At 44.0% G+C, this 23031-nt stretch overlaps 1 long non-coding RNA gene across 1 annotated transcript in view; it reads right to left on the minus strand.

Moving 5' to 3' along the window:
• Positions 1-6838: 6838 nt before the first annotated feature.
• The window catches only part of LOC109442509 (uncharacterized), a 143393-nt gene continuing 127200 nt past the window's right edge, over positions 6839-23031 (minus strand). Inside the window, exons 7-9 of the long non-coding RNA XR_016019070.1 lie at positions 14239-14659; positions 13293-13490; positions 6839-9424 (exon numbers count right to left, since the gene is read on the minus strand). This is a non-coding gene — a long non-coding RNA (uncharacterized LOC109442509). The remainder of the gene's footprint in view (positions 9425-13292; positions 13491-14238; positions 14660-23031) is intronic.

Consider the following 23031-nt stretch of genomic DNA (forward strand, 5'->3'; position numbering starts at 1 on the left):
ATGGGTAAGTCCAGCTGCTGCAGCTACGTTGCCCTTATGCTTGTCATTACTATTCCCTGTGTTTGGTCCTGTTTTTCTATTTCCTACTTGTTCTCATGGCTTTTCTACACATATTTTTGTTGTAAACTGCTACGCATGCTTCGGGAAAAGAGAGCATTAAAAAGGCCAAACAAGTTCTATTATCTGTCCTTGAACCAAGCTTCTCAAACTAATTCCTAAATAGCCCTGTCCTTGGTCATTGCTCTGACGGCCCTGGCACTCTGACATGACAGAGAGCTATTGCCTTAGCACCTCTAGCCCTTGCAGGAAATGACTTGAGTACACAGTATATTATTTATCTATTGCTACATGTAAAAAGGTTTCGCCACCTAAAACAGCTAACATTTGTTATAACATTTATTATTAAATGGTTTCTGTGAGTCAGGAATGTGGGAGCAGCTAAGCTAGGTGGTTCTGGATTAGAATCCCTCATGAGATTTCGGCCTGCAGTCATCCGAAAGCGTGAGTGGGGCCGGAGGGTCAGCTTCTAGGGAGGCTTCCCCATTCCCCAAACCCCAACTACAGCAAGGGATCCAAGAGAAAGCAAGGGCTAAGGTGCAGTGACTTTTATGACCTAGTCTCAAGAGCCACGCAATATCACGCTCCCCCCCACATTCATTCATTAGAAGCGAGTCACTAAGTACAACCATCCTGAAGGGGAGGGTACCTGAGCTCCACCTTTTCATGAGAAGGGTATCCAAAAATTGGGGGACAGATTTTAAAAGCACTGCTCAGAATATGAAGCTACTTTCATGTCTTTTTTTTTTTTTAAAGTACATATAGCCAAGGCACAGCCTGGTTTTCAACGGGCCTTTACCTAGATGCAAACTAGGACAGAAAAAAGGACGAGAGAGAAATGCTTTTCCTCAACTGATGTGCTGCCGGCAAGCATCCAGCCTCAGCATGGCTCCATGAAGTTCCAAACACAGGCACATACATGCAGGAGAGAGAACATGACCCCGAATGGAGTGGGAATAGAGAGAGAGGGATAAACATTTCAAAGGAAAGCGGGAACTACGTATGTTCCTAGCCAGTCTTCAAAGTCAGCCCCACTTGAGACTGGAATGGAAGACTAGAACCAAGGTGGCAAGGTCTGATGTAGCTACATATTCCTCTCATCTTTTGTCAAGCCTTTTCATTAGACCCCAGGTGAGAAACGCGAGTGGTGACTCAGAAAGCAAGATTGGAGAAAAGAGCTGAATTCATCTCTGGAGGTGATGAGGGCTGATGAGAGGGACTGGGGAGGTGTTAATCACAGCTTGAATTGTAAATCGCATTATTGTAGATCGATGTTGCCATGAGGAATCTAGAAACTCCAGCTGGCCAGCGGCTGGGTGCCTGGTATATCCCCTGCTGTTGTGGATCCAAGTGGCAATCATACTTGGCTTCTCGTTAATCTAGCAATCGCCCCCCCCCCCCTCATAGTGAAAGTGGCACCTGGGACATAGGGAGGCTTTCTAGTTCATCTTAATATGCTTATCTTTGATAGCAAACACCCTAGTGAGAAGGTTGAGTCACAAGATAGCTACATTTTTCTTCTCCTTAGAGTCATCTTTGCTCTTGCAAAAATGCCATAAAATACTCCAATACACACCAACTAAGTAACCTGCTCTGCGAGGTGTGTAACATTCTTGTCATGTGGGAATTAACTAGCCTAAAATATGGGTGAGCCAGAGAATATATTATGAAATAAAGCAAGCAGCTTAGAGCTTTTTGTCTTTATTAAGAAATCCAGGTGCCTAAGGACATTAAATTTGTTCAATCAGCAGCATTTAACTGTACATCCCCCCACCCTCCACCCAACCACATCCACCTTCTGACCCAGCGGAGGACACTTCCCTGATGGCATGAAGCTGAGTTCTGTGCTCTCCCACAGGCATCTATAGGAGCCCTGAGCATAATAAATGCCTGCCTGGGCCATGTTGTTTTATATGTATCTGACAATGGGTCCGTTTCTACTTCTGATGTGAGTCCTAGAGGGAGGATATTTAGTTTTATTTACATCTGTGCTGAGCCTGAGGTGGGTGCTGATACAGGGGGTCTACTTCGGGAAGGGATCCCAGGAATCGGGGTGAGGCACAGGGAGGGAGAAATAGGATAGAGGAGGGGAAACCAATACATGGTGCAAGGGGAGCATGCATTCTTGGGCTCCCGTCCCTCACTGGTGGAGTTGTGATGAATTCCTCACCCTTTCAGGTCCCCAGGGGATGTGCATCTGTGCAGGGTTCTCTAGAGGTGACCGCAGACTGAGAAGACAGGAGGAAGGGATAACAATTCAGAAGCCTTTATAGTCATCTAGCAAAAGTTGATAGGGACCTGAATTGATGTCGTGTCTGTGGGAACAGGGAGAAGGGAGCCGATAAGAGGTCCATTTCAGAGATCGCACTGGTAGACCTTGCAGACTAGATGTGGATGAAGAGACACAAGAGCAATGAGACTGAATGGCTGCCTGGGTTCTGACCTGGCTGCCCGGGCAGAGGGTAAAACAGGGGAGGAAGAGGACGGGACTTGAGATGCCTGGCAGGGGTTGCAGTAGTCATGGAGGAGATGGTTGCAATGGTCACGAAGAAGATTTGGAGCGGTTGGAGACCAAGGCTTAGGAAAGGGAATGAAAAGTGCCAGTGGGAGCTCCCTGAACTGAGGCTGTGAATTATATATTATATTGGCCCCAAGCTACATGATGTTCACAGTTTCTGCTCCTACTGGATGTAGGAACAAGTAATGTTGACAAGAGATTTGATCCAAGCTTGGGGTTTTGTTGAATAGGTCTAGATGGACAAGGGAACAAAGGAATTGGAGGTATGCCAAGAGCATGAAAAACGCTAGACCATATCAATTTTATGATAGGCTCTAGATGATTTTTTGGAACCTTTTCATATGTTCCAGATTCTTTAACTAGTACACGTAATATGGCGATTTCTCTTGTCTGTGACCTGAAAAGAAAAGTAATGTGTCTGATGTTGGTGCTATTGAGTATTTATGGCTAAATTTTGTTTAAACAGCATTGGCCAGAAGTTCCTAGCAGACTTCAAAGGCAGCTGAAATGAGCTCCTGGGTGACTTCCTCAGGAGGACTAAGGTGATGAAAGTTTACAAGGCACATCCTCATTTGGCTTCCTACTGTTGACACTCAGCTGTCCTGGGAATGATGGATATATAAAAATCCAAAGGGCTTTGAGCAGTCTCTTCTCTACTCAGGATTCCATTAGCATGTGTTTGCTCCTCAGCTATGTGTTATTTTTTCTGCATATCTCCCCTCCTTTCTTCCCCTTTCCCCCATTCTTCTCTGTCCTTGCCTCCCTCCAGTGTCTGGCCCTGTAAGGTGACAAGAAAACATTTAAATCCCCACCAGCATGTCCACGTGGGTCATTTCCTTGAGTACTGCGCTGGTTTTTGAGATTGCTCCAGTGACCCTGAAGAGAGCTGAGGTACTGGGGCAAGCTAACTCCAGGCTGCTGTTCTCCCCCATCACATGGTACATTCCCTTTCTTGTTGGAAGCCACTGCTGTTCCCCTCCATGTGAGGTCACGGGTTGGGGGATGGAACCTTAACCCAACTCTGCTGAAAGCTCTAGGGGTTTGTTTTCCTTGGTTCTTAACGTCTTCTCTCTTTCTGTGAACTTTATTCCATCTAGAATGAGTTTTCAAACCCTGGGTATTTGCTTTAAAGGTAAGTCTGCTTTGAAGATTGGTGGAAATTTCAATCCTATTCCTTCCTATTCATAGTCAAGGAGTGAGTGGGAACTAAAAATATCAGCATTTGGGATTTTTTTTTTTTCTTCTGAAGCCATGAACAGAAATGAAATCAGTGCTTCGAGGGAGGCAGTCTGGCTCCCGCCCCATTTCCGGCACACTGCCTCAGTGTCAACATCCAGCTCCAGGAGGCCCGTGGCTCTCCTGCCAAAGCACCCAAGAGTCTCCAAGGCCATTTTTCTAAACATGTTCAGTGCAGTTCCCTAAATACATTACAAATTTAACAGGCAAGACAATTTGGCTATGGAGAAACCTCAGAGCAGTCAGGATGTTCAGAGTATTAAAAGCCAAATTAGCTGACAAGTTATCATCTCCACTCCATGAGCAGCCTGACAGCAAGCGGTTCTGAAAGTTTATTAGCAAGGTGTTGTGGTCAGAGAGTTACATGCTACCTTCACATCCACGTTCATTATTCATTGGCTCATTCTGCCTGTGACCTTACAGGGCAGTTAAGAGTCTCTAGGCCTGAAGAAACCCAGTGAATGTGGGGTTGGAAAATACTTTGCTTGAAAGGCAAGTCTAGCACAGAGACTGGTTTACCATTGATGTCCTCCTGTAAGTCAATCTTTTGGAAAGAGAAATGTTTCCATAAAAAAAAAAAAAAAAAAAAAAGCCTCTGAAATCTGTCAATTTTTTTCTTAACCAGATCTGTCTTTTGGAATTAGATCTAAATTAAGACAAGATGATTCACTCTGCCAATGCCTCGTTAAAATAAAGATACATTAAGAAGGCCAGAAGTTTGGACAGTAAGAAGTTAGATACAAATTGTTCTTCCATTTCTGGAGCTCTGCTCTCCCAAAGACAAAGGTATTTGGTCAAGCTCTCTATTTCTTGCCCAGCTGGGTCAGGTTGCCCCTTGGCAATGTGGGCACACATTCTGATTGACAGCCTGAGTTAACAGTCTGTCGCCAAGGTAATCACCATTTGGTAGCACCATATCAAAGCAAATTATAAAAGTGAATTTACGGAAGTTTAACTTATTAACCATCCAACGGAAAGAAACTGCTAAAGGTCACTTAGGGACTGGTCAGTCCTCTGCTGGTTTATTTTAGATTAAGGGCAAAGCAAGACAATATTTACCAATGAAACAGAACAAAAAGAAAAATTGCTGAAGACCAGAGGCACCGTGGTAACACTCCATTCTGAGTGCTGTGCTGTGGCCAGAAGACAAGCGATAATGATAACAATTTCTGTAAATTATATTAGATAATGCTTGTCAGAGAGATACAAGCAACAGAGCCATTGTTTCTTCACTGTGAACTTATCTATTCCTTCCATTCAAATCTGAGGGGAAGAAACTCATCAACATGAAAACAAGTCACTTTTTGAATAAATAGCCTAAGAGTTTTTGCCAACACAGAAGACATGATGCCTGGTGAAATAAAAGTAGCTGATGATAATGGTAGGTTCTCAAGAACTGTTAATTCCCCACTCACCCTCCCCATCTCCCTATCTCCACGCCGTCCTGTCTTTATGATTAGATTTATCCTTACTTTCTGGCCAGAAAAAAAAAATTAATGTGATGCAATACATACCATGTTTCTCCAAAAATAAGACCTAGCCAGACCATCAGCTCTAATGCGTCTTTTGGAGCAAAAATTAATATAAGACCCGGTCTTATTTTAATATAAGACTGGGTATAAAAAAATATAATACCGGGTCTTATATAAGGCCAGGTCTATAATATAATATAGTATAGTATAGTATAGTATAGTATAGTATAGTATAGTATAATATAGTATAATATATAATATAATACCAGGTCTTATATTAATTTTTGCTCCAAAAGACGCATTAGAGTTGATGGTCCGGCGAGGTCTTATTTTCGGGGAAACATGGTGAATACCACCTGTAGCTAACTGCCTAGTTGACATTCAGTAAATTCATCCAAATCCATGGAGACTGGAGGAAAAAAACACGGGTTTGAGGGCCAGATCGACAGAGATTCGAAACCTGGCTCTGCTACTTACTAGCGGTGTGACTGTGGGGACAGAGTCCCAGAGAACAGTTTCCAGGCTCTTGGCCTCACGTGGAAAGTTGCTGGCTCAGTTATTAGATGGCCATCAGCTGTAATCAGACATCCATCCGCTGTGGCTGGGTGGCCATCAGCTGTTACTGGTTAGCCATTAGCCGCTAAAATAACTGCCATGGCTACACTAGAGGGTTGGTTTGTTGGTTGGCAGAGAAGCAGACTACGGATTGCTGCTAGCAAGTGCAGTTGGTTGGTTGGCAGAGAAGCAGATGGCGGATTGCGGATCGTGTGGCTCCTGCTTCTTGTGTCTCCAACCCAGCCGCCAGCGAGACTGTGGTATGACTCCCCTATCTATGGCTCCGTGGGTGTTCCTTTTTGGCCTCACAAATCCTGTGTTTTTGTGTGGGGAGCGGGAGCTGAGTCCCTGCATGACAGTGACCTAGGCAAGTCACTCAGTCCTTTTGGGCCTGCCTTGCAGTGTTGTTGTATGGAATAAGGTAATAGTGTTAAATGGCCTAACAGTGTGTGGCGTTGAGCAAGCAAGCGCTCTATAAATCGTATTATTGTCTTGAGTATCCTGTTTACATAACAAAGCGCAGGAGGCCCATTTATTCATTATGTCAACATAATTATAGAGTCTGTCTTCCAGGTCCTGGAATCACCCCCAGGCTCTGAAGGAAACAAAGACCCCTCTGGACCGTGGGGATATTCGGGCCACTCCAGTCTTCCCCAGGTCTGATTCCATTGAAGCTGGGTTACCATAGAGTGGAGGTTCTCAAACTTCTGGTCTCAGGACTCTTTTATATTCTTAAAAATTACTGAGGACACTGTCTTCGTTTTCTTGTTTCCATTGTAATGAATTACCACAAACTTAATGGCATAGAACAATGAAATTTTATTACCTTACATTTTTGAAGGTCAGAAGCCCAAAATCGGTCTCAACGAACTAACGTTAAATTGTCAGCAGGGCTTGTTCCTTCTGGAGGCTCTGAGGAGAGAGTCTGTTTCCTTGTTGTTTGCAGCTTCGGTATTCCTTGACTCATGGTCCCTTCCTCACATCACTCTAATCTCTGCTTCTGTCATCTCATCTCCTACCGCTCCCTCTGCTCACCTGCCTCCCTCTTATAAAGACCAGTGTGATTACATCAGTCCCGGCCAGATAATCCAGGATAATCTCCCATCTCAAGATCTTGAACTTAATCACAGTTGTAAAGCCCCTTTTGCCATTTAAAGTAACATTCACAGGTTCTGGGGATTAGATGTAGACAACGTTAGGAGCCACTATGCAGCCTACCATAAATCTCAAGGAGCTTTTGTTTATGTGGATTGTATGTATCAATGTCTGTTAGAAATTAAAACTGAGAGACTTAAATAGTATTTATTAATTCACTAAAAAATAACAAACTCATTGCAGGTTAACATAAATATGTATTTTAATGAAAAACAATTTTATTTTCCAAAACAAAACCAAAAAATGGCAGTAAGAAGAGTGGTCTTATATTCATTTTTACATCTCTCTTTGATGTCCTGATTAATAAGACAGCTGCATCCTCATATCTGTTGTGATTTTCTTTTTTGGTTGAAATATATTTTTAAAATCTAGCCTCATGCAAATATGTACTTTAATAGCCTTTCCATGTAATTGAGGATATTCTTCTTTGATACTACACTAAAACTCTGCAAGTGGTAGTTTCTTAAAGGTTAGTTGAAATATGGAATCTGAAAACATATCCATGAACTTTTCATACTCTGTTATGGTAAACTCCTTGGTCAACGTGGAATCCATTTTGAATAGCTCTTTTATCCATGCATGATTTTATAACATTGTATTATAATACTGGTCATTGGAAAATATTGGTTTACTAAGTTATGCAGCTCTTCCTCATGTTGACACATTTCATTGTACAGTATTTTAATATCATGGTCATTAATATCACCCTGAGTTTCTCAGAAAGGTCTTTAGGAACTGGGAAGCTGTCAACAAGTTTTCCAAAATTCTAACTTCTCTGATTTATGCTGGAATACTAAAATGTTATTTTGTTTAGAAAATACTATCAGTTGTTTTCCTTGAAGTGACAGGGTCACTTAGTTCATTTTTGAGAAAATATCTGCCTAATGAGAAAATATCTGCCTAATACCCAAGTCTGCATATGTGGTCTGGCAACTAAGGTCACAAACTTGTTGCAGCGATGTTGCTAACCTTTTTTGATATCAGACGGATTGTTCATTATGAATTTGTACCAACTGGACAAACAATTAACCAAGTTTACTATTTGGGAGTGCTGAAAAGCTGCGTGAAAAAGTTAGACGACCTGAACTTTTCTCCAACAATTCATGGCTCTTGCATTATGACAATGCACCAGCTCACATGGCACTGTGTGTGAGGGAGTTTTTAGCCAGTAAACAACTATTAGAACAGCCTCCCTACTCAGCTGAACTGGCCTCCAATGACTTCTTTCTTTACCTGAAGATAAATATTGAAAGGAAGACATTTTGATGACATTCAGGACATCAAGGGTAATACGATGACAGCTCTGATGGCCATTCCAGAAAAAGGGTTCCAAAATTGCTTTGAAGGGCGGACTAGGCCCTGGCATCAGTGCATAGCTTCCCAAGGGGAGTACTTTGAAGGTGACCATAGTGATATTCAGCAATGAAGTATGCAGCATGTTTTCTAGGATGAGTTCGTGAACTTGATTGTCCGGCCTCGTAACCATAGTTATTCAAGTCTTCTTTCAAATTAAAATGATGATTCATGGGGGAGAAAAGTGGTTAATTAGCTTACAACTCAAATGATCACATAAGTGTTTTTCCTTGAGATAATCATAGTTGGTATGCAATAAGGCCTTTTTGCATACTACTCATTTTGTAACACAGAATATTAAAAAGGCAGGTAACTCATGAGTTGAGAATAAAATTATTTTTTATTGTTTTATCAAGAACATTCTTAAATGGATATGGCTTTGGTTTTATAGTGGTTTTCAATATTTATTTTAGTAGGTTCCTGGCAGTTTGGGACTACTGCCTTGAATGGTGCTAAGGAGACAGCTGCTTTAACCACTACTGTCTTTGCAGCATTAGGGCAAATGTCAAGATGAGACAAAGACAAATATCTTAGTATTATTATGAAAATAGTTTTGACCTCAACAGACTCCCTGAGGAGTCTTGTCTATTTAAGACTATGTTTGCTATCTGGAGCTGCCTGTGTGATATCTCACAGTCAAGAAGCCTCCAGATCATTCCTGCTTGATGCCCTCTCTGTATGGTACTGGCTTCTGTGTGACAGCAATTCTCCAAGTGGAGTCTGTAGGCCCCTGGGAATCCCCAAGACCAGTCAGAGGTCCCATGGTCCCCAACACATAGCCTTGGAGGATTTTACAAATTAAAAGGTCATTCAATAATATGTGCCAATGACACTGATAGTTTGTTGGTTTTGTCTTGTTCTGAAGTCTTCAGGCCTGTTCTTATTTTCACTCTGAAGGCAACTCCAGGAAGATTTGGAACTTGAGTTGGCTGGAGGGCAGCATATGTTCAGAACCTTCTTGCAGCCACCTTTTAAATAGGAATAGCCTACACAGTGCCGTCCATCTTGGAGACATTCTGGTTTGCAGCCCCAGAATCACACTGAATTTCATGCCAGAAGGCCTTGCTAACTCTGATTGCTAAGGAGGAAAAAATAGATCATTTAATAGCAGGGAAGGCCAGAATGATTTCTAAAAAAGAACACTAATTAGATCCATTTTTTAAAGATAAATGCTTAGTTTTTTAAAGATAAATGCTTAGTTGTTTTTCCCTTCAGTTTTATATTACAGCATTAGGGCCTGTTATTCATAAACCCTTTTTACCAGTGTTAGTAACTTGATAATTTACAAAACACTTTTACATAATGTCATTGCATGTGATTCTTACACTAAGTCTAAAACCAGTGCCCATTTTAGAGATTAACAACAACAAAACTGGAGGCTCAGGAAAGTTAAGTGACTTACCCAAGTATCCTCTATTAGTTTCCTATCACTGTGTAACAAATTACCACCAATTTAGCAGCTTAAAACAACACAAATGTATTAAATCAAGTGTCTGTGCATCACAAGTTGAGTCCAGGCACAAGTTGTCTGGGTTCTCTGCTCTGAAACCAAGGTGTTGGCAGAGGCTACAATCTCATGTGAGGCTTGGGGTTTCTTTCCAGGCTCATGTGATTGCTAGAAGAATTCATTTCCTTGCAGTTTTAGGGCTGAGGTTCCTGTTTTCTTGCTGGCTGTTAACCAGGGGTCAGTCTCAGCTCCTAGAGACCTTCCTTGGGTCCTAGTCACGTGGCCCTCTCACAACAGGGCAGCTTTCTTCTTCAAACACAGCAGGAGAATCTCTCTCCAGTTGGTTGCAATGGAGTCTTATATAATGCAACGTAATGGGAGTGGCTTTCGCAGCACCCTTGCCATTTAATATAAACTTTTCAAGGGAGTCACTACCCCGTCACCTTCACAGGTCCCGCACACCATTAAGGGGATTATGTAGGGTATAGACACGAGGGAGCAGGAATTATTTTTTTTGGGGGGTGGGCATCTTCGAGTTCTGCCCTCTACACATCCACAGGTCTATTGTAAGGATCAGAATTCAGATCTAGGGGATCCAACAGTTTTCCATGTGAGCTGAAGAGATGGGTTATCAGGGGCCTTGAGCTCCTACACACCTGTCCTTTATCACATACGTTTCCTCTGTAGAGCTCCTCTTCAAAGTCAGGAGTCCCTCTCCTCCCATAGAGGACACAGTTGAAATACGTTCATCAAGACCAAGACTGAACAACCTGACCTTGATCGGGACCAGCCTGATGTAGAGCAGGACAGTGTCCTTCGTGCCAGAAAACAGCACCACTGATGGTGACACCCTCCCTGGGCAGCTGACAGTATCTTTTCAGCTTGTACACAGATAAAGACAGGCCTGTTGGTTTGTGGCAGCCAGCTCCCTTCGTGGAAGCTGGCATTCTTTGCTTCTTCACTTCCCAGTCTTTCCCGGTGACTTGTTCAGAACACAGCACTGCCTCCCCCACACCCGTTTCTAATCATAGTTTGTTCAGAGGTTCTTTTTCTGTGTCCAGCAATCCTCAGTCATCGTATGGCATGGCTCCCTCACCTGGGATCGTCCTCCTGGGAAAGTCATCACTAGCTGTTCGGCAATATTTGTTCCCTTCTTCCTGGGAACAAAGCTGAATGATATTTCCCAGCCTCCCTGGCAGTCAGGAATGGCCATATGGCTCAGTTTTCTCCGGTGGAATGTGAGCAGAAATGGCATGGGCCACTTCCTGCCCTAGCCCATAAAAAGTCTCCACATTTGCTCCTCTGCTCTTTCCCCTTAATTTGGCTAATTGTTGATAATAATGAGGTCTTCAGACATGAAAAAGGCACAGATGAAAGGAACCCACAGATGGGGGGAGATCTGCTCCATCAACCTGAGCAGCCTGTCAGAACTTCCATGAGGAAGATACAATCTTCTGTGGTCTCCTGGCATTTTCTATGTAGGTCTATTTGTTACCTTAGCCTAACTTACACCGACACCTTCTTTCTGCTTCCATGGCTCCTGGCCTTGTGCTCACCATAGAATAAGCAATCGGTTAGAGAATGAATAAATGAATATTTGTACCAGTGTATAATCCTACCATCTTCCATTCATTTTCTTCTTGCAGCCCAACATAATTTCATCATAGCAAACAATGAATGCTCTAAAACCTTTAGTGTTGGTATTTAATGTTCTGGTCACTGATCACAGATAACCTTGCTGTTACATTGAATTTCTTGACCAATTTCATTACCTGAACAACGTTTTCCTATTTCAGGGCTAGCTCTGAAACACGAACAGAACTGCTGTGGCATGTTTCCAACCAAGAATCTTGGTTTCAATTTGGATTCTTCTGGTTTATAATAAAAAGTTATAATTTCTCAAGTGCCAGAAATAGGCCAAGTTATAGAGGGACAGATGATAGCCAGCCAGGCACGCACACACACATACACGCACATGTGCACATGCATACATACATGTGTATCCGTGTGTGCACGGTGGAGGGATTGCAGATTGTTTTTATTTTATTTCATTTCTTGGTGCTTCTCTGTCATACATGTATATTCTTAATCTGAACAATAAACCTGCAATATGAGTACAACTATTATTATGCCCATGATATAGATAAGAACCGAGACTCAGAAGCTAAGGAACTTACGCAGTCTTTCGTAAATGGCAAAGCCGGTTTCAAATCCAAGTTCTCTTGCACCTCTCCATATAGACATCCTGTGTACTGCTGTCCCTGCTTCAGCTTCCCTGCCCCTGAGCCATCTGCCACCCTCACCAGGAGAAATAACAGAGTCACTCACCCCTAGCCCATATGGCACCTTCGTAGGAGTTACCACAAGGCACCCCTTCATCAAGATACTTTGCTACTGTCAGCTAGAAATTTGGTGCAATAAATGTACAGGCTTCTACAGCTAAAAAGTTCACAATGGTGCTCCAGAGGCTGTTCAGTGTTCAACCTACACAACTTTGTGGGGCTGCCCTGGGGAGGGACAGACAACTGTCATGGAGACTCTGACCCAAATTTTAATATGAATGGTCCATGCTGCTGAGACTCTTGTTTGTTGAGGTCATTCTAAGTCTCCCTTTTTTGAGCAAAACCTGCTTACGGATGAGTCAAAAAAGAGAGGACTGCCTTATTGTTTCTCTGGGCTTCCATTCCCTTGACTGTGAACTCTAAGTCCTCAGGAGTAGCTACCTAGACCATGTAGTTCATTTGAGTTCTCCCAGAATGCAGTGGCGCAGAGGTCACAGACCTCAGGCAAGCACAGAAGGAAGTATCTGCAGGACCCTTTGGCAGAGTTGGGGGGGGGGGGGGGGGCAGAGGCAGCAGCAAATGTAGCCAGGCCGTCCGGAACCAATGTTCTTTCTCTCTTGATCTGGAGATCACACTCTTTCTCCTTTATTCTGCAAACTAGGAAGAGACAGGGAGGGAAAACAGGCTGGCTGGAGCAACGTTGTCGTTCAAATGCATCAGGTATTTGTGCTCCAAGGCAGTGCTTTCAGAGGAGCTAAGAGAGCGGACAGGGTGTGTTATAAAAGGAACTAGTCGCCAGAGGGCTCGAAGGCTCCAGGCCGGTATAAGTCCCAGCTGCTACTTCCTATGTTAGTAATTAATCGTGTGTCTCAATGTTTCTTTTGTTGGATGTAGATTTTTCTGCCTTAGAAAAGGAATTACTTCAGAACAGAATGAACTATTAAAGTTAATTTGAGGTCATTTGGAAGCAGGCATTTGGGCTCTGACATCTGGATGACCACTGGCCACCAGAAGTTACTCAGTCTCTCTGAGCTTCAGTTTTCTCATCTGTGTTATGGGGAAAAGTGATAGTGCCCACTCCACAGGGCTGTGGAATGACCCCAGTGAGAAAATGAATGTCAAGCATGTATCTAAGTGCCTAACATTGAGCAAGCACTCAGTAAATAGCAGTGATTATTATCAATAGAACAGTTATATAAGACTAATATTATGCCTACCTTTCCCAAGGATGACCAGACATTTCTCCTCCAGTCTTGTTCCATTTAGAAAAGTTTTCCCCATGAAAAACTGTGGAGAAGAATTAATTCGGTGGCATAAATTTGTGTGCATGCTCACTCTGCCTGCCACGTCTGTGTCCTGCAGTGCCCCTGCCTTGGATTGTGGCCGTAATTTTAACAGAACCCAGTCATCTGAGCCTAAGAGATAAAGAAGAAATAACTAGTCCAGTGCAACAACCATGGGGGCAGGGAGTTCAGATTTAGACTCTTATTCAATTGTGCAGATCCCCTCGGACCTGGAATGCAGTGTCTCCCACCTGCCCACTTCTACACTTCTGCTGTCAGATCCAATGTAGACCCAGGGCCACGCACCCCAGAAAGAAAGAGAATTTGGGAGTCCGGATTCCGCCAGGGAAAGGGAGGCTGGGCTTGGACCTGATGGCACCCGTGCTTCCATGCCCCTTTACCCGGAAACCAATCCTCAGTAAAAAGAAAGAGATAAAGATTGGAAATTTTTTTTCCAATTGATTTTAAAGTCCAATATGATACAAATGTCGTTATAAATAAATGACTACTTGTTTAGCTGGAACTGATATATGGGACAGAAAAAAAAGGGATGCTGAAGGTGAAGGAGTAAAGGACACTCCCCACAACTGAATAACAATCCGAGGTCCAGAGCTGCCCCATGTGGTTGTGCAAGCTGTGCGGGGGTGCAGGCTGAATAACAGTAAGGGGCAATCCGGAAAGTCTGCAATCCCCTCCCTCTCCATGAACAGCAATGGGCCACCCAGCTGGGCTGTCCTTGAGGTTCGCACCTGCTCCCAGGCTGCTCTGATCGGGTGCAGAGGTACTTGTGAGGCTTCACAGGGTGGGAAACCTGTGTTCAAGGACTTTTCTGAATATTAGGCGGCACTGGGGACCATCCCAGTATCTTTCTTTTGACTACCATGATCCTGTCCACTTGGGGCGTTGCTGGTTCCATGCTCTAAAAGGCAGAGGGTTCCTGCTTGTGTGTTCTTGCTCGTCTTCTGCATGCTTCCTCCTCTTGACAGCAGGGCTGTGGGCATAGGCTGCATTTTCCTCTGAGGATAAATACAATAGTCTAGAGTCAGGAACTGAGAGACACACAAGTTTCTAAAAACTCAGCACTGAGGCCAAATCAATGCCCAGTATTAGGAAGAGATGACTGTCCCTTTATTTTCCAGGGAACCTGCCTTTCTCTATAGAGGGAGTGGGGTTGGAAATGTGATGTCTGTTGCTTCTCTCCAATGGCTGGGCCCGTAGTCAACAGCTGGCAAAATGGTAGCAAATGGTACCAGCAACCACTGCCGCTGTTGCTTTGAGAGTTGGGAATTCTCTTCTAGGCCCTGAATGGGACAACAGAGGAGAAGCATCTTAAGTGTCAGAATAAGTGAAAATGTTGCATGTTACTTACATATATTATATCCCAGCCAATCTCTATGTCCTATCAGATGACACATGTGATGGTATCAGACATGATGAGTGTGTGGTATGATCTGACTTTTTTAAGTAGAGAAAAACAGTTATTTGAAGCTTGAATAAACCTCTTAGGGAATTCCAGCCCACAGTTTTTTCATGTGGGGTTTTCTTTTTTCTTTCTTTCTTTGGTAGTTTGATCTTGAAGTTAATATTAAAAGGATGTTATAAAGACGTCTACAAAGATATAAAAGATGAGAAAACAAGGGATGCTTTCTGGGTTAGGCTGAGTTTGGTTTGAAAAATGTTGTCCGTGTAAAGTTTGAAGATGGAATAATGAGGCAGAGAGATGCAAGGGGGTAACAGCACAGAAGAGAGTTTGGGGGCTTGGGGATGGGGTGATGAAAACAGAGTGGTGCTCCGTGTGAAGCGGAGAGAGGGGAGAAGGTTGCTAGGCAACCTTCAGGGCAGAGGAGAGAAATCTTGAGGGAAGAGGCACTTTGAAAAATGCTGCTTTGTGCCATGGGTGGCTCTCTGTGGCCAGAACAGCCAAACCCAAGGGGTGGGTCTCACCTAGTTGGCAGCTGGCTGTTCATCCCAAGCTGTTTCCTGTAATAATAAACATTCAGGAAGAGTCAAGGGCACAGAGCCCCAGAAGGAGGTGGCTAACAGTTTGAGTGGCAGCCGGGACGCAAAATAAAAATGAAAGCTGTTTATTCTACAATTTTGTGCCGTGGATGAAGTAATGGCATGACTTTTGGCACCGAGGGTTGTGGTTTAAACATATATTCACTGAGTGCCAACTCAGTACCAGGCACTAAGATCCGTGCTGGCGGAAAACCAAAGTAAACCTGATATGATTCTTGTCCTTAGGCAGCTCCCCATCTCGCGGGGCAGAAAGGCCTAGAGAATTGCTAGTTAGCTATAGTGGCGGGCATAAAACAAAGCTGAGTAGTTGAGAGTACAAACCCCGGAGCCGGGGTTCGAATCCTAGTCTGCACCACACCAGCTGTGTGACACTTGCAGAAGTTACTTAATCTCTCATCTGTAAGACACAAAAGATAAGACTGCTTATGTCATAGGGTTGCTGCAAGAAATGAATGTGTGACAATTGTAAAGTGTTGAGGATAATGTCTAGAAAACAGTAAGACGTGTTAAGCAAGTTCTGAATAGAGGTAAAGAACCAAGGCTACGCATGCAGTGTGGAACGTGGCATAAGGACCTTTTGATATACACACACGTCTGTAACGGTGACAGCCAGCCAGGGCACACCGGTGGTGCTGGGACCCAGTGACTTCCCAGCTGTTCTGTTAGATGGTTCTTTGATGATCCCACTGAATGCTACACACCATTGTAAGACAGCTCCCCCGGGCGGAGGAAGGGGTGTCTTTCAAACCCAGATACACAGCCTAAGTACGGTAGAACTGAGTCTGGGAAGCTTAGACGTCAGTGCACTCAGCTCTCCCTCTTGTTTGCCTTTTCTGTCATCTGCAAAGGGGAAGATCACGAGCCAATGAAGGTGCATTTCCTGCACCATCCACACAGTTTTAGTCCAGCTCATCTGTCTGCACAACGTCCGTTTCCTTTCCTTCTCCAGCTACAAAACCTCCAGCTTTCCATAGAAATTCGCTCATGTGTCCCCAAATGCATACGCTGGAAGCCATTTCCAACTTTCCTGGCCAGGTAAGCATGTTGCCTATTGGTCAAACATAAATGAAGCTCCACAGACCATTACGTGATGTTCTTTATTGCCTCAGCCCTGTCCCCTACAAGGGCACCCATGGCACTTGCCAGCCAACGGCCACAGATAGACTCCACAATGTCATTTGTACAACAGACAGGGTATTCATGGCACAAATGCGCTGCAGAAAAAAAGAGAGAGGAGGACGTCATAAAAGAAGACAGTCCTGAAAACCCATTTCTTCTGCAGGTCCAAGCTGCCTCACCACCCTCCATTCTGCCCCCATGACCACGAGGGGCCATCACGCCAGTGTTCAGATCCCCCAAACCACACAGACCGAGACAGCTCACTCTACCCTCAGGATTTGCCAGGAGAGAGAAAATTATTAGACTACAGAAAGTCCCAGCTTTCTGCCCCAAAGGAGCTGTTTTGGTCAATTCAGGCAAAGGCTGAGATTCAGAATTCTCTCACTAGATTCCACACCGGAAGGCTTTGGACTGGGGATGTTAGAACTATCTCTGTTGAAATGCCTCACTCCCATGGTAAACCAGGATTTTTGTGTTTAAGTTCCAGGGACTCTTCAGGGAAATCATAAGATGCTACCGTCTCCCCCTGTACACAAACTCTCTTCAGGGCTCCTGTGGTCTGCTGGCTATGTCCATCCTCCCCCATCTGTTACGTTGGCCTGGGGCCCACTTACAAGTTGGTTTGACCCTTGACCTCAGGCACACCTCCAAAGCCACATGGGCTTAGATGGCCGGTCTGAGTAATGCCGGAGGTGCCATCTGTCCTGCAGGAAGACCATCTTCTGTGTCAGTCCTAAAGCATTGGCGCCATATTTTAATCACAGCTGGTAACTGTTATTTGCCAAAATGAAAGACACCTGAACAGTAAGGCAAGGGAGGCACACGACTCAGGGGCAACTTTAAATATTAGCTAGAAGTTTCAAGCCACCGGGAGATCTGCTGGAAAAATAGGAATAATGAAAACAAAATGATAATACATAAAATTAGAAAAGTGCTCAAGAATAATTTCTAAGGCACTTAGAAAAACTCAGAAAGATCCCTATACTTTGGGGAATAAGTCAGCAAAGGGTTTTGTCAAAAATCGAAACTCCTAGAAAGGTTCTTGAAGTCTTCTTCATGGATGATTTGCATTGAGGCCAACAAGTCCCACCTTCCTCATTTCAGACAATGCCCAGGTTTGTCCTAGAGAAATCTGAGACTCCAGGATTTCAAGCAATATTTGGATGTCATGGAAAGGGAATGACTACCCCCAAAATAATGCCACTGCCTACCCAATTCCTAGAGTGAGAAGGTTGAAAGACATTTCTCTGCTCCAAAGGCCAATGGGCAGAAGTGAAAGCAATTGCTGGAAAAGCCAGTTGCAAAACAATCCCTACACTTGAATTTATTGATTGAGTTTGTTGGATATGACTGGCTACAAGCAGAAAGTATTAATAACAACTTGATTCCTTCCTACAGGGGTTCCCTCCCCTCTGGGTAATATGCCAAGCTCATCTTCTAGCTTTTCCAGTCACTCCCAGATACTAACAGCTCCAGGTAAGACCAATACAATCTCTTAGTCATATTTTTATTTTTAAGTTTTCTTGTGTTTATTTATTCCTCCCTCCCCTCCCCCACCACTTGGGCCTGTCTTAGGTTGGGAAATTCATTGGGATGGGGTGGGGATGGGGCAAGAGCCTTGAACATCTTAGAAGGGAGGAAGCCCTCTCTCTCTTCCTAACTTCGCCGCCCCCCATCCCCCCACACTGTGTCTGGTTCAAGACCCTCAGGCTTGAGCTCAGGGCAGAAAGGATTAGAGGAAAGAGACTGAAAGACCTGCATTGATGTAATCTAGTGTTGGTACTTCCCATGCTCCCTGGGATTAGACTTATTATAGTTAAGTGGAGAAATTAAAGCACGAAGATGGTCTGTCACTTGCCTGCAGTTAGAAAATGGAAGAGCCTGGATTTGAACCTGGGCAACCCAGCTCTGGAGTCCACTCCCCTTGGCAAGGAGAATCCATTCCCTTTGACCTGTGTGATGTGTCATGTTGCCTCTTATGATCTCTCCTGGCATCAGGTAATGCCCCACCCTCATACCGCACACCCCTTCCTGGGGTGGCCTAGCTATGCCCAGTGCTCGTCTCTGCCAGGGTGCATTTCAAGATGACTTTCAGCTGGATTCTTCAGTGTAGTCAACACTGGTGCTCAGGGGAGCCCAACTCTGGGCATCCAGCTCTTCACTGAGCAGGCTTTCCACTTCGCTGCTAGCCAGTTGCTTGGCCAGTCTCTAGCCTTTAGATTTTCAGACATGCAAGAGGAACGAGACCCTGGAGACCCCAAATGTCCAGGGACATGTCAAACCCCAGAAAGATATCCTTGACTCACTTGGCTTCATGTGTGAAAAACTCCCAGCAGTCTCACAACGCTCTCTAAAGAAATTCTCTCCCTCTGAATTTTGCCTCTTTCAAGTATTTCTAATGTACCCCAAGGTCGGCTACGAGCTAAGGATCACAGAATATATACTTCACAGTCTTTTAACATTTCTTCTATGGGTGCCATGATATCTACTGTTCTTAGCCTTTGGGGACTTTAGCCAAAACTGGAAACTCAGGAAGCCACATTGAACATCCTGTGATACATACCAGAGGTAATACTCTCTGAAGCATAACTCCGTCCTCCAGGTTCTTCTTCCCCCCCCCCCAAAAAAAAAAAAAGGGAAGGGAGAGAAGGAGGAAAGGAGGCACAAAAAGAATGAGAAAGATAGAAAAAGGAAGAGGAGAAAGGACCAGATTCACATTGAGCACCGACGTCACTGAGGCCGCTAACGTGGCATGAAGCCCCTTTTGTGTGTAACACTTAGTGAGGCTCTCGGTGGAATCTTTTAACAACAACCTTTGAAAACAAGATGTTACTGTTTTTACTGATAAGGAAATGAAGAGGCAGCTCAGGGTAGCTCTGACCTTCAGAGGTGCCCACAGATGAAGGGCGCAGCCTTCTGCAGTTCAAACATCTGAAGTCTTGTCTTTACTTGGCTCCTCAGCTCCTGCACCCGCTGCTTCTCCCTCTGTCTCTCTGGCCACTCCTCCATCTTCTTGCTGGTTCTTTCCTCCCAACCTCTGAACACCTCTAAGCTCAGGGCTCAGACCTCTCTGCTTTCCTCTCTCCATTCATCCTCCGGACGATCTTATCCACAATAGGGGCTTGCAATGGGCTCTCTCTGCTCCCAAAGTCACATCTCTGGTCTATCCTCTCCACTGTCCCGCTGCCTGCTCGCTCTCTGAAACGTTACATGGCCAAAGCTGAGCTCCTGCTAGTCTGCCCGGAACCTACTTCTTTTCACCGTCTTCCTCATTTCAGTAAGTGGCAAGTTCATTCTCCTAGTTGCTCAGAATAGAAACCCTGAAAGCATCTCTGACTCTTCTTTTCCCCTCCTGTCCTAAATATATATGAGCATGTATCTAATCCACCAAACATCCTTCCAAGTGTATCCCGAATGCAGCCCCCGTCACCACCTGCGTGCTGCCTTGACGGAGCTGCAGTAGCCTCCTGAGTGCTCGCCCTGCTTCTACCCTGGCCTGAGTCTACTCTCCACAGAGGAGCATCAGAGTCTGATCCTTTTGAAGGTAAGTCAGATCTTGCCAGACCTCTGCAGGCACCTCACTGTCTTACATGAAAACCCCAATCCTTCTAAGACCTCTACCCCCGTGAGAGCTGACCACCAGCTACCTCTCCCCCCTCCTCTCCTACCATCTGCTTCCCCGTCCTACCACTGCAACTGCCCTGGGCTCCTGGTCCTGCGAACATACTACCTACTCCCCACTTGAACACCTTTGCACGGATTCTGTCTGCCTGAAACGCTCTTCTCCCCAGTAATCACATAGCTTCAGGACTTGACTCAAATGTCGCCTTTTTGAGGGGCCTCCCAGCCCTGGCCACTCTTTCTGCATGAGACACTTCGTATGCAGTACCTCAGATGCTCTTGACTTCTCCTACCTGAGCTTCCTACCTGTATGAGGTAGCAGACGCCACACGACCTGCTTGCTGCCCACATGTGTGCAACCAGAATTGTGGTGAGGTTAATGCCCCAAAGGGAGGCAGGAGCCCACAGTCCAATCCTTTTCCTTTCCTCCCTTCAGACAGATGCCCTAAGACATAATGGTTCTTACGGCCTCTCAAAAGTCGCTGTGAGATGCAGCGATTGGTTGCACTTGACTTCCACAAAACACATCCTTGCATTGATTCTCATGCCTTTCCTGCCTCACCACTCCTGTCCATCACTCTTGCTTCCCTAGAATTTTCTCACCAATGAAGTAAAAGCACATAGGTGTTAGTTTTAAACACTGTGTTCAGAGAAACTCACTTTCTAAAATTGTAAGCCCAACACACACACACACACACACACAGCACATACCCCTTCCTTTCCCTTCCCTTTATTTTTCATCTCAGCACGTATCACCATATACCACACCAAATATATTCACTGATTTATCTTATTTACTGTCTGTCTCCTTACTAGAATATAATCTCCATGAATTTTTCCTGTTTTGTTTACTGTTGCATAGCAAGCATCTAAAATATAGTTAAGTGCTCAATACATATTTATTGAATTAATGAATGAGCATCAGAAGGAGCTTTATCTGAAAACAACTATGGGAAACCAAGTTGATATGTACCACTGACAGGGAAGCAGTAACTCCCTTAAGACAGAGCAGAAGCAGACTGGGCTGTGCACAGGGCCTAATGGGAACATCCTGGAGATCGGTGACAGGCTAGTCATTTCCTGTCCCAGTGGGTGGGAGAGGTGTGGGGGGTTCTACAATGATGTGATGCTACATTCACTTACGGTTTATGCCTACGACCCTGAACAAACTGGCTTCATGCATCTTAAACGAAATGTGTTTTGCTGTTGTCACTGTGGATACTTTCCAAATCGTTAATGTAGATCTAATGTGTATTGTTCTACATCCGGGGGTAGAGTGTAATTTAGATAACATCTTTGCTACTATTAAAAAAAAAATCCTAGTAGTTCTGTAATGTTCTAGTTCCATTTTACCCAGGAAAATCACCTTTCATGAGAAGAAAATGTTCAAGTCATATCAAATGTTTCACAGATTCACGGCTGATGTAAATAAATTTCGAACAAGAGAATTTGCCTCACTCGTCATTGTGGGATTAGAAGGAGCTCTCCTGCCTTTCACATCCTCTGCCAAGGCGAACAGAGCCATCTTTCTGATCAGTTTGGAAATCAGCCATGTCCAGAGGCTTTTACAGCAGTCAAGCAATATTTATGGGAAATACAGATGGCCTATGAAATATCTAAATTACTTGTCTACTGGAAACAAGATCAATACAGAATAATAGTGTATTGTGAGTGACTCTTGAAGCTAGAGAAGCCTTTATTTTATCTTGGGTACAAACACTGCACCAGGAAAGTTTCTAACGAGGGAATTAGTGTGTTTCAGAAGAAAAAAAATCTGGTATTGATAGGATTTCAAATTGTTGTAACAGAAGAATCTGTAGACAAATCTTGATTTCAGCAAGGCATTTGACTAAGTCAGTCCTGATAGCCCCTCAGAGGCAGCATGGAAAAATGAGGGCGTCCCTCAGACAGCTAGTTTGAGGGTCACAGAGAGAAATTAATAATTATTATTATTATATAATTCAATTTCTGGTGCAGAATAGTTAGTCTATAATTGGTAGTTATGATTAGTAACGCACTAGCCACCCACAGTGAAGTCTTTTTTTTTTAAAAGCTTTTATTGGGGAAGGGGAACAGGACTTTATTGGGGAACAGTGTGTATTTCCAGGACTTTCTATTGGGGAACAGTAGTGGGTTTTTCCCAGGACTCCTCAGCAACACCCAAGTCAAGTTGTCCTTTCAATCTTAGCTGTGGAGGGCGCAGCTGCAGGTCCAGTCACAGAGAATAGAACGTCCTCCAAACAACTGAGCCATCCGGGAGCTCAGCTCAAGGTGCCATGTTCAACCTTAGTTGTAGGGGGGCGCATGCAGCCCACAGGCTTAAGTGCATTCCTTGCGTTATCGCATTTAATCCTCTTAATTCAATAACTTTCTAGGTGAGAAAACTGAGACTTGGAGAGATTAGGTAACTTGTTTGTATGTGGTCTATTAAATCCAGGTCTGCGTGAAGTCAAACCTAGTCACTTTTCTATTATTAAATGTGTCAGGGAAGCCCTAGGCTTTAGCAGATATAACTTAATGGACACCTCAAGACACATAAAAAGAAAAAAACAGCCCCCATCCCGATCCCCTCCTTCAATAAGAGAAGCTTCTCTTTTGTTTTCTGCAATGAAGTTATTTTTTTTTTATTTTCACCTGCAATGTGGGACACTTATTTTTTTCATTATTTCGTTATATATGCCCGAGTAATTTGCTTGAAGGTATTTAAATAACCCCTCACTTAATGTAACAAGTTACATTTACTTCCCCAAATAGGCATATCATCAGTATATGTCCCTATTTAAACAATGCCATCATGGTCTAATCCACTTTTGTAACTGATCTCAAAAACAATTTCTAAGTTTCATAAGATTCTCAACTTCGAACTTGCTCCCCAAATGAGAAAGTAATTCTTTAAAGGCAATTCCAACAAAAG

The sequence above is a fragment of the Rhinolophus sinicus genome, chromosome 15, assembly GCF_057876585.1.
Source record: "Rhinolophus sinicus isolate RSI-liver-muscle chromosome 15, RSI-T2T, whole genome shotgun sequence".
In the NCBI taxonomy this organism is placed as follows: domain Eukaryota; kingdom Metazoa; phylum Chordata; class Mammalia; order Chiroptera; family Rhinolophidae; genus Rhinolophus; species Rhinolophus sinicus.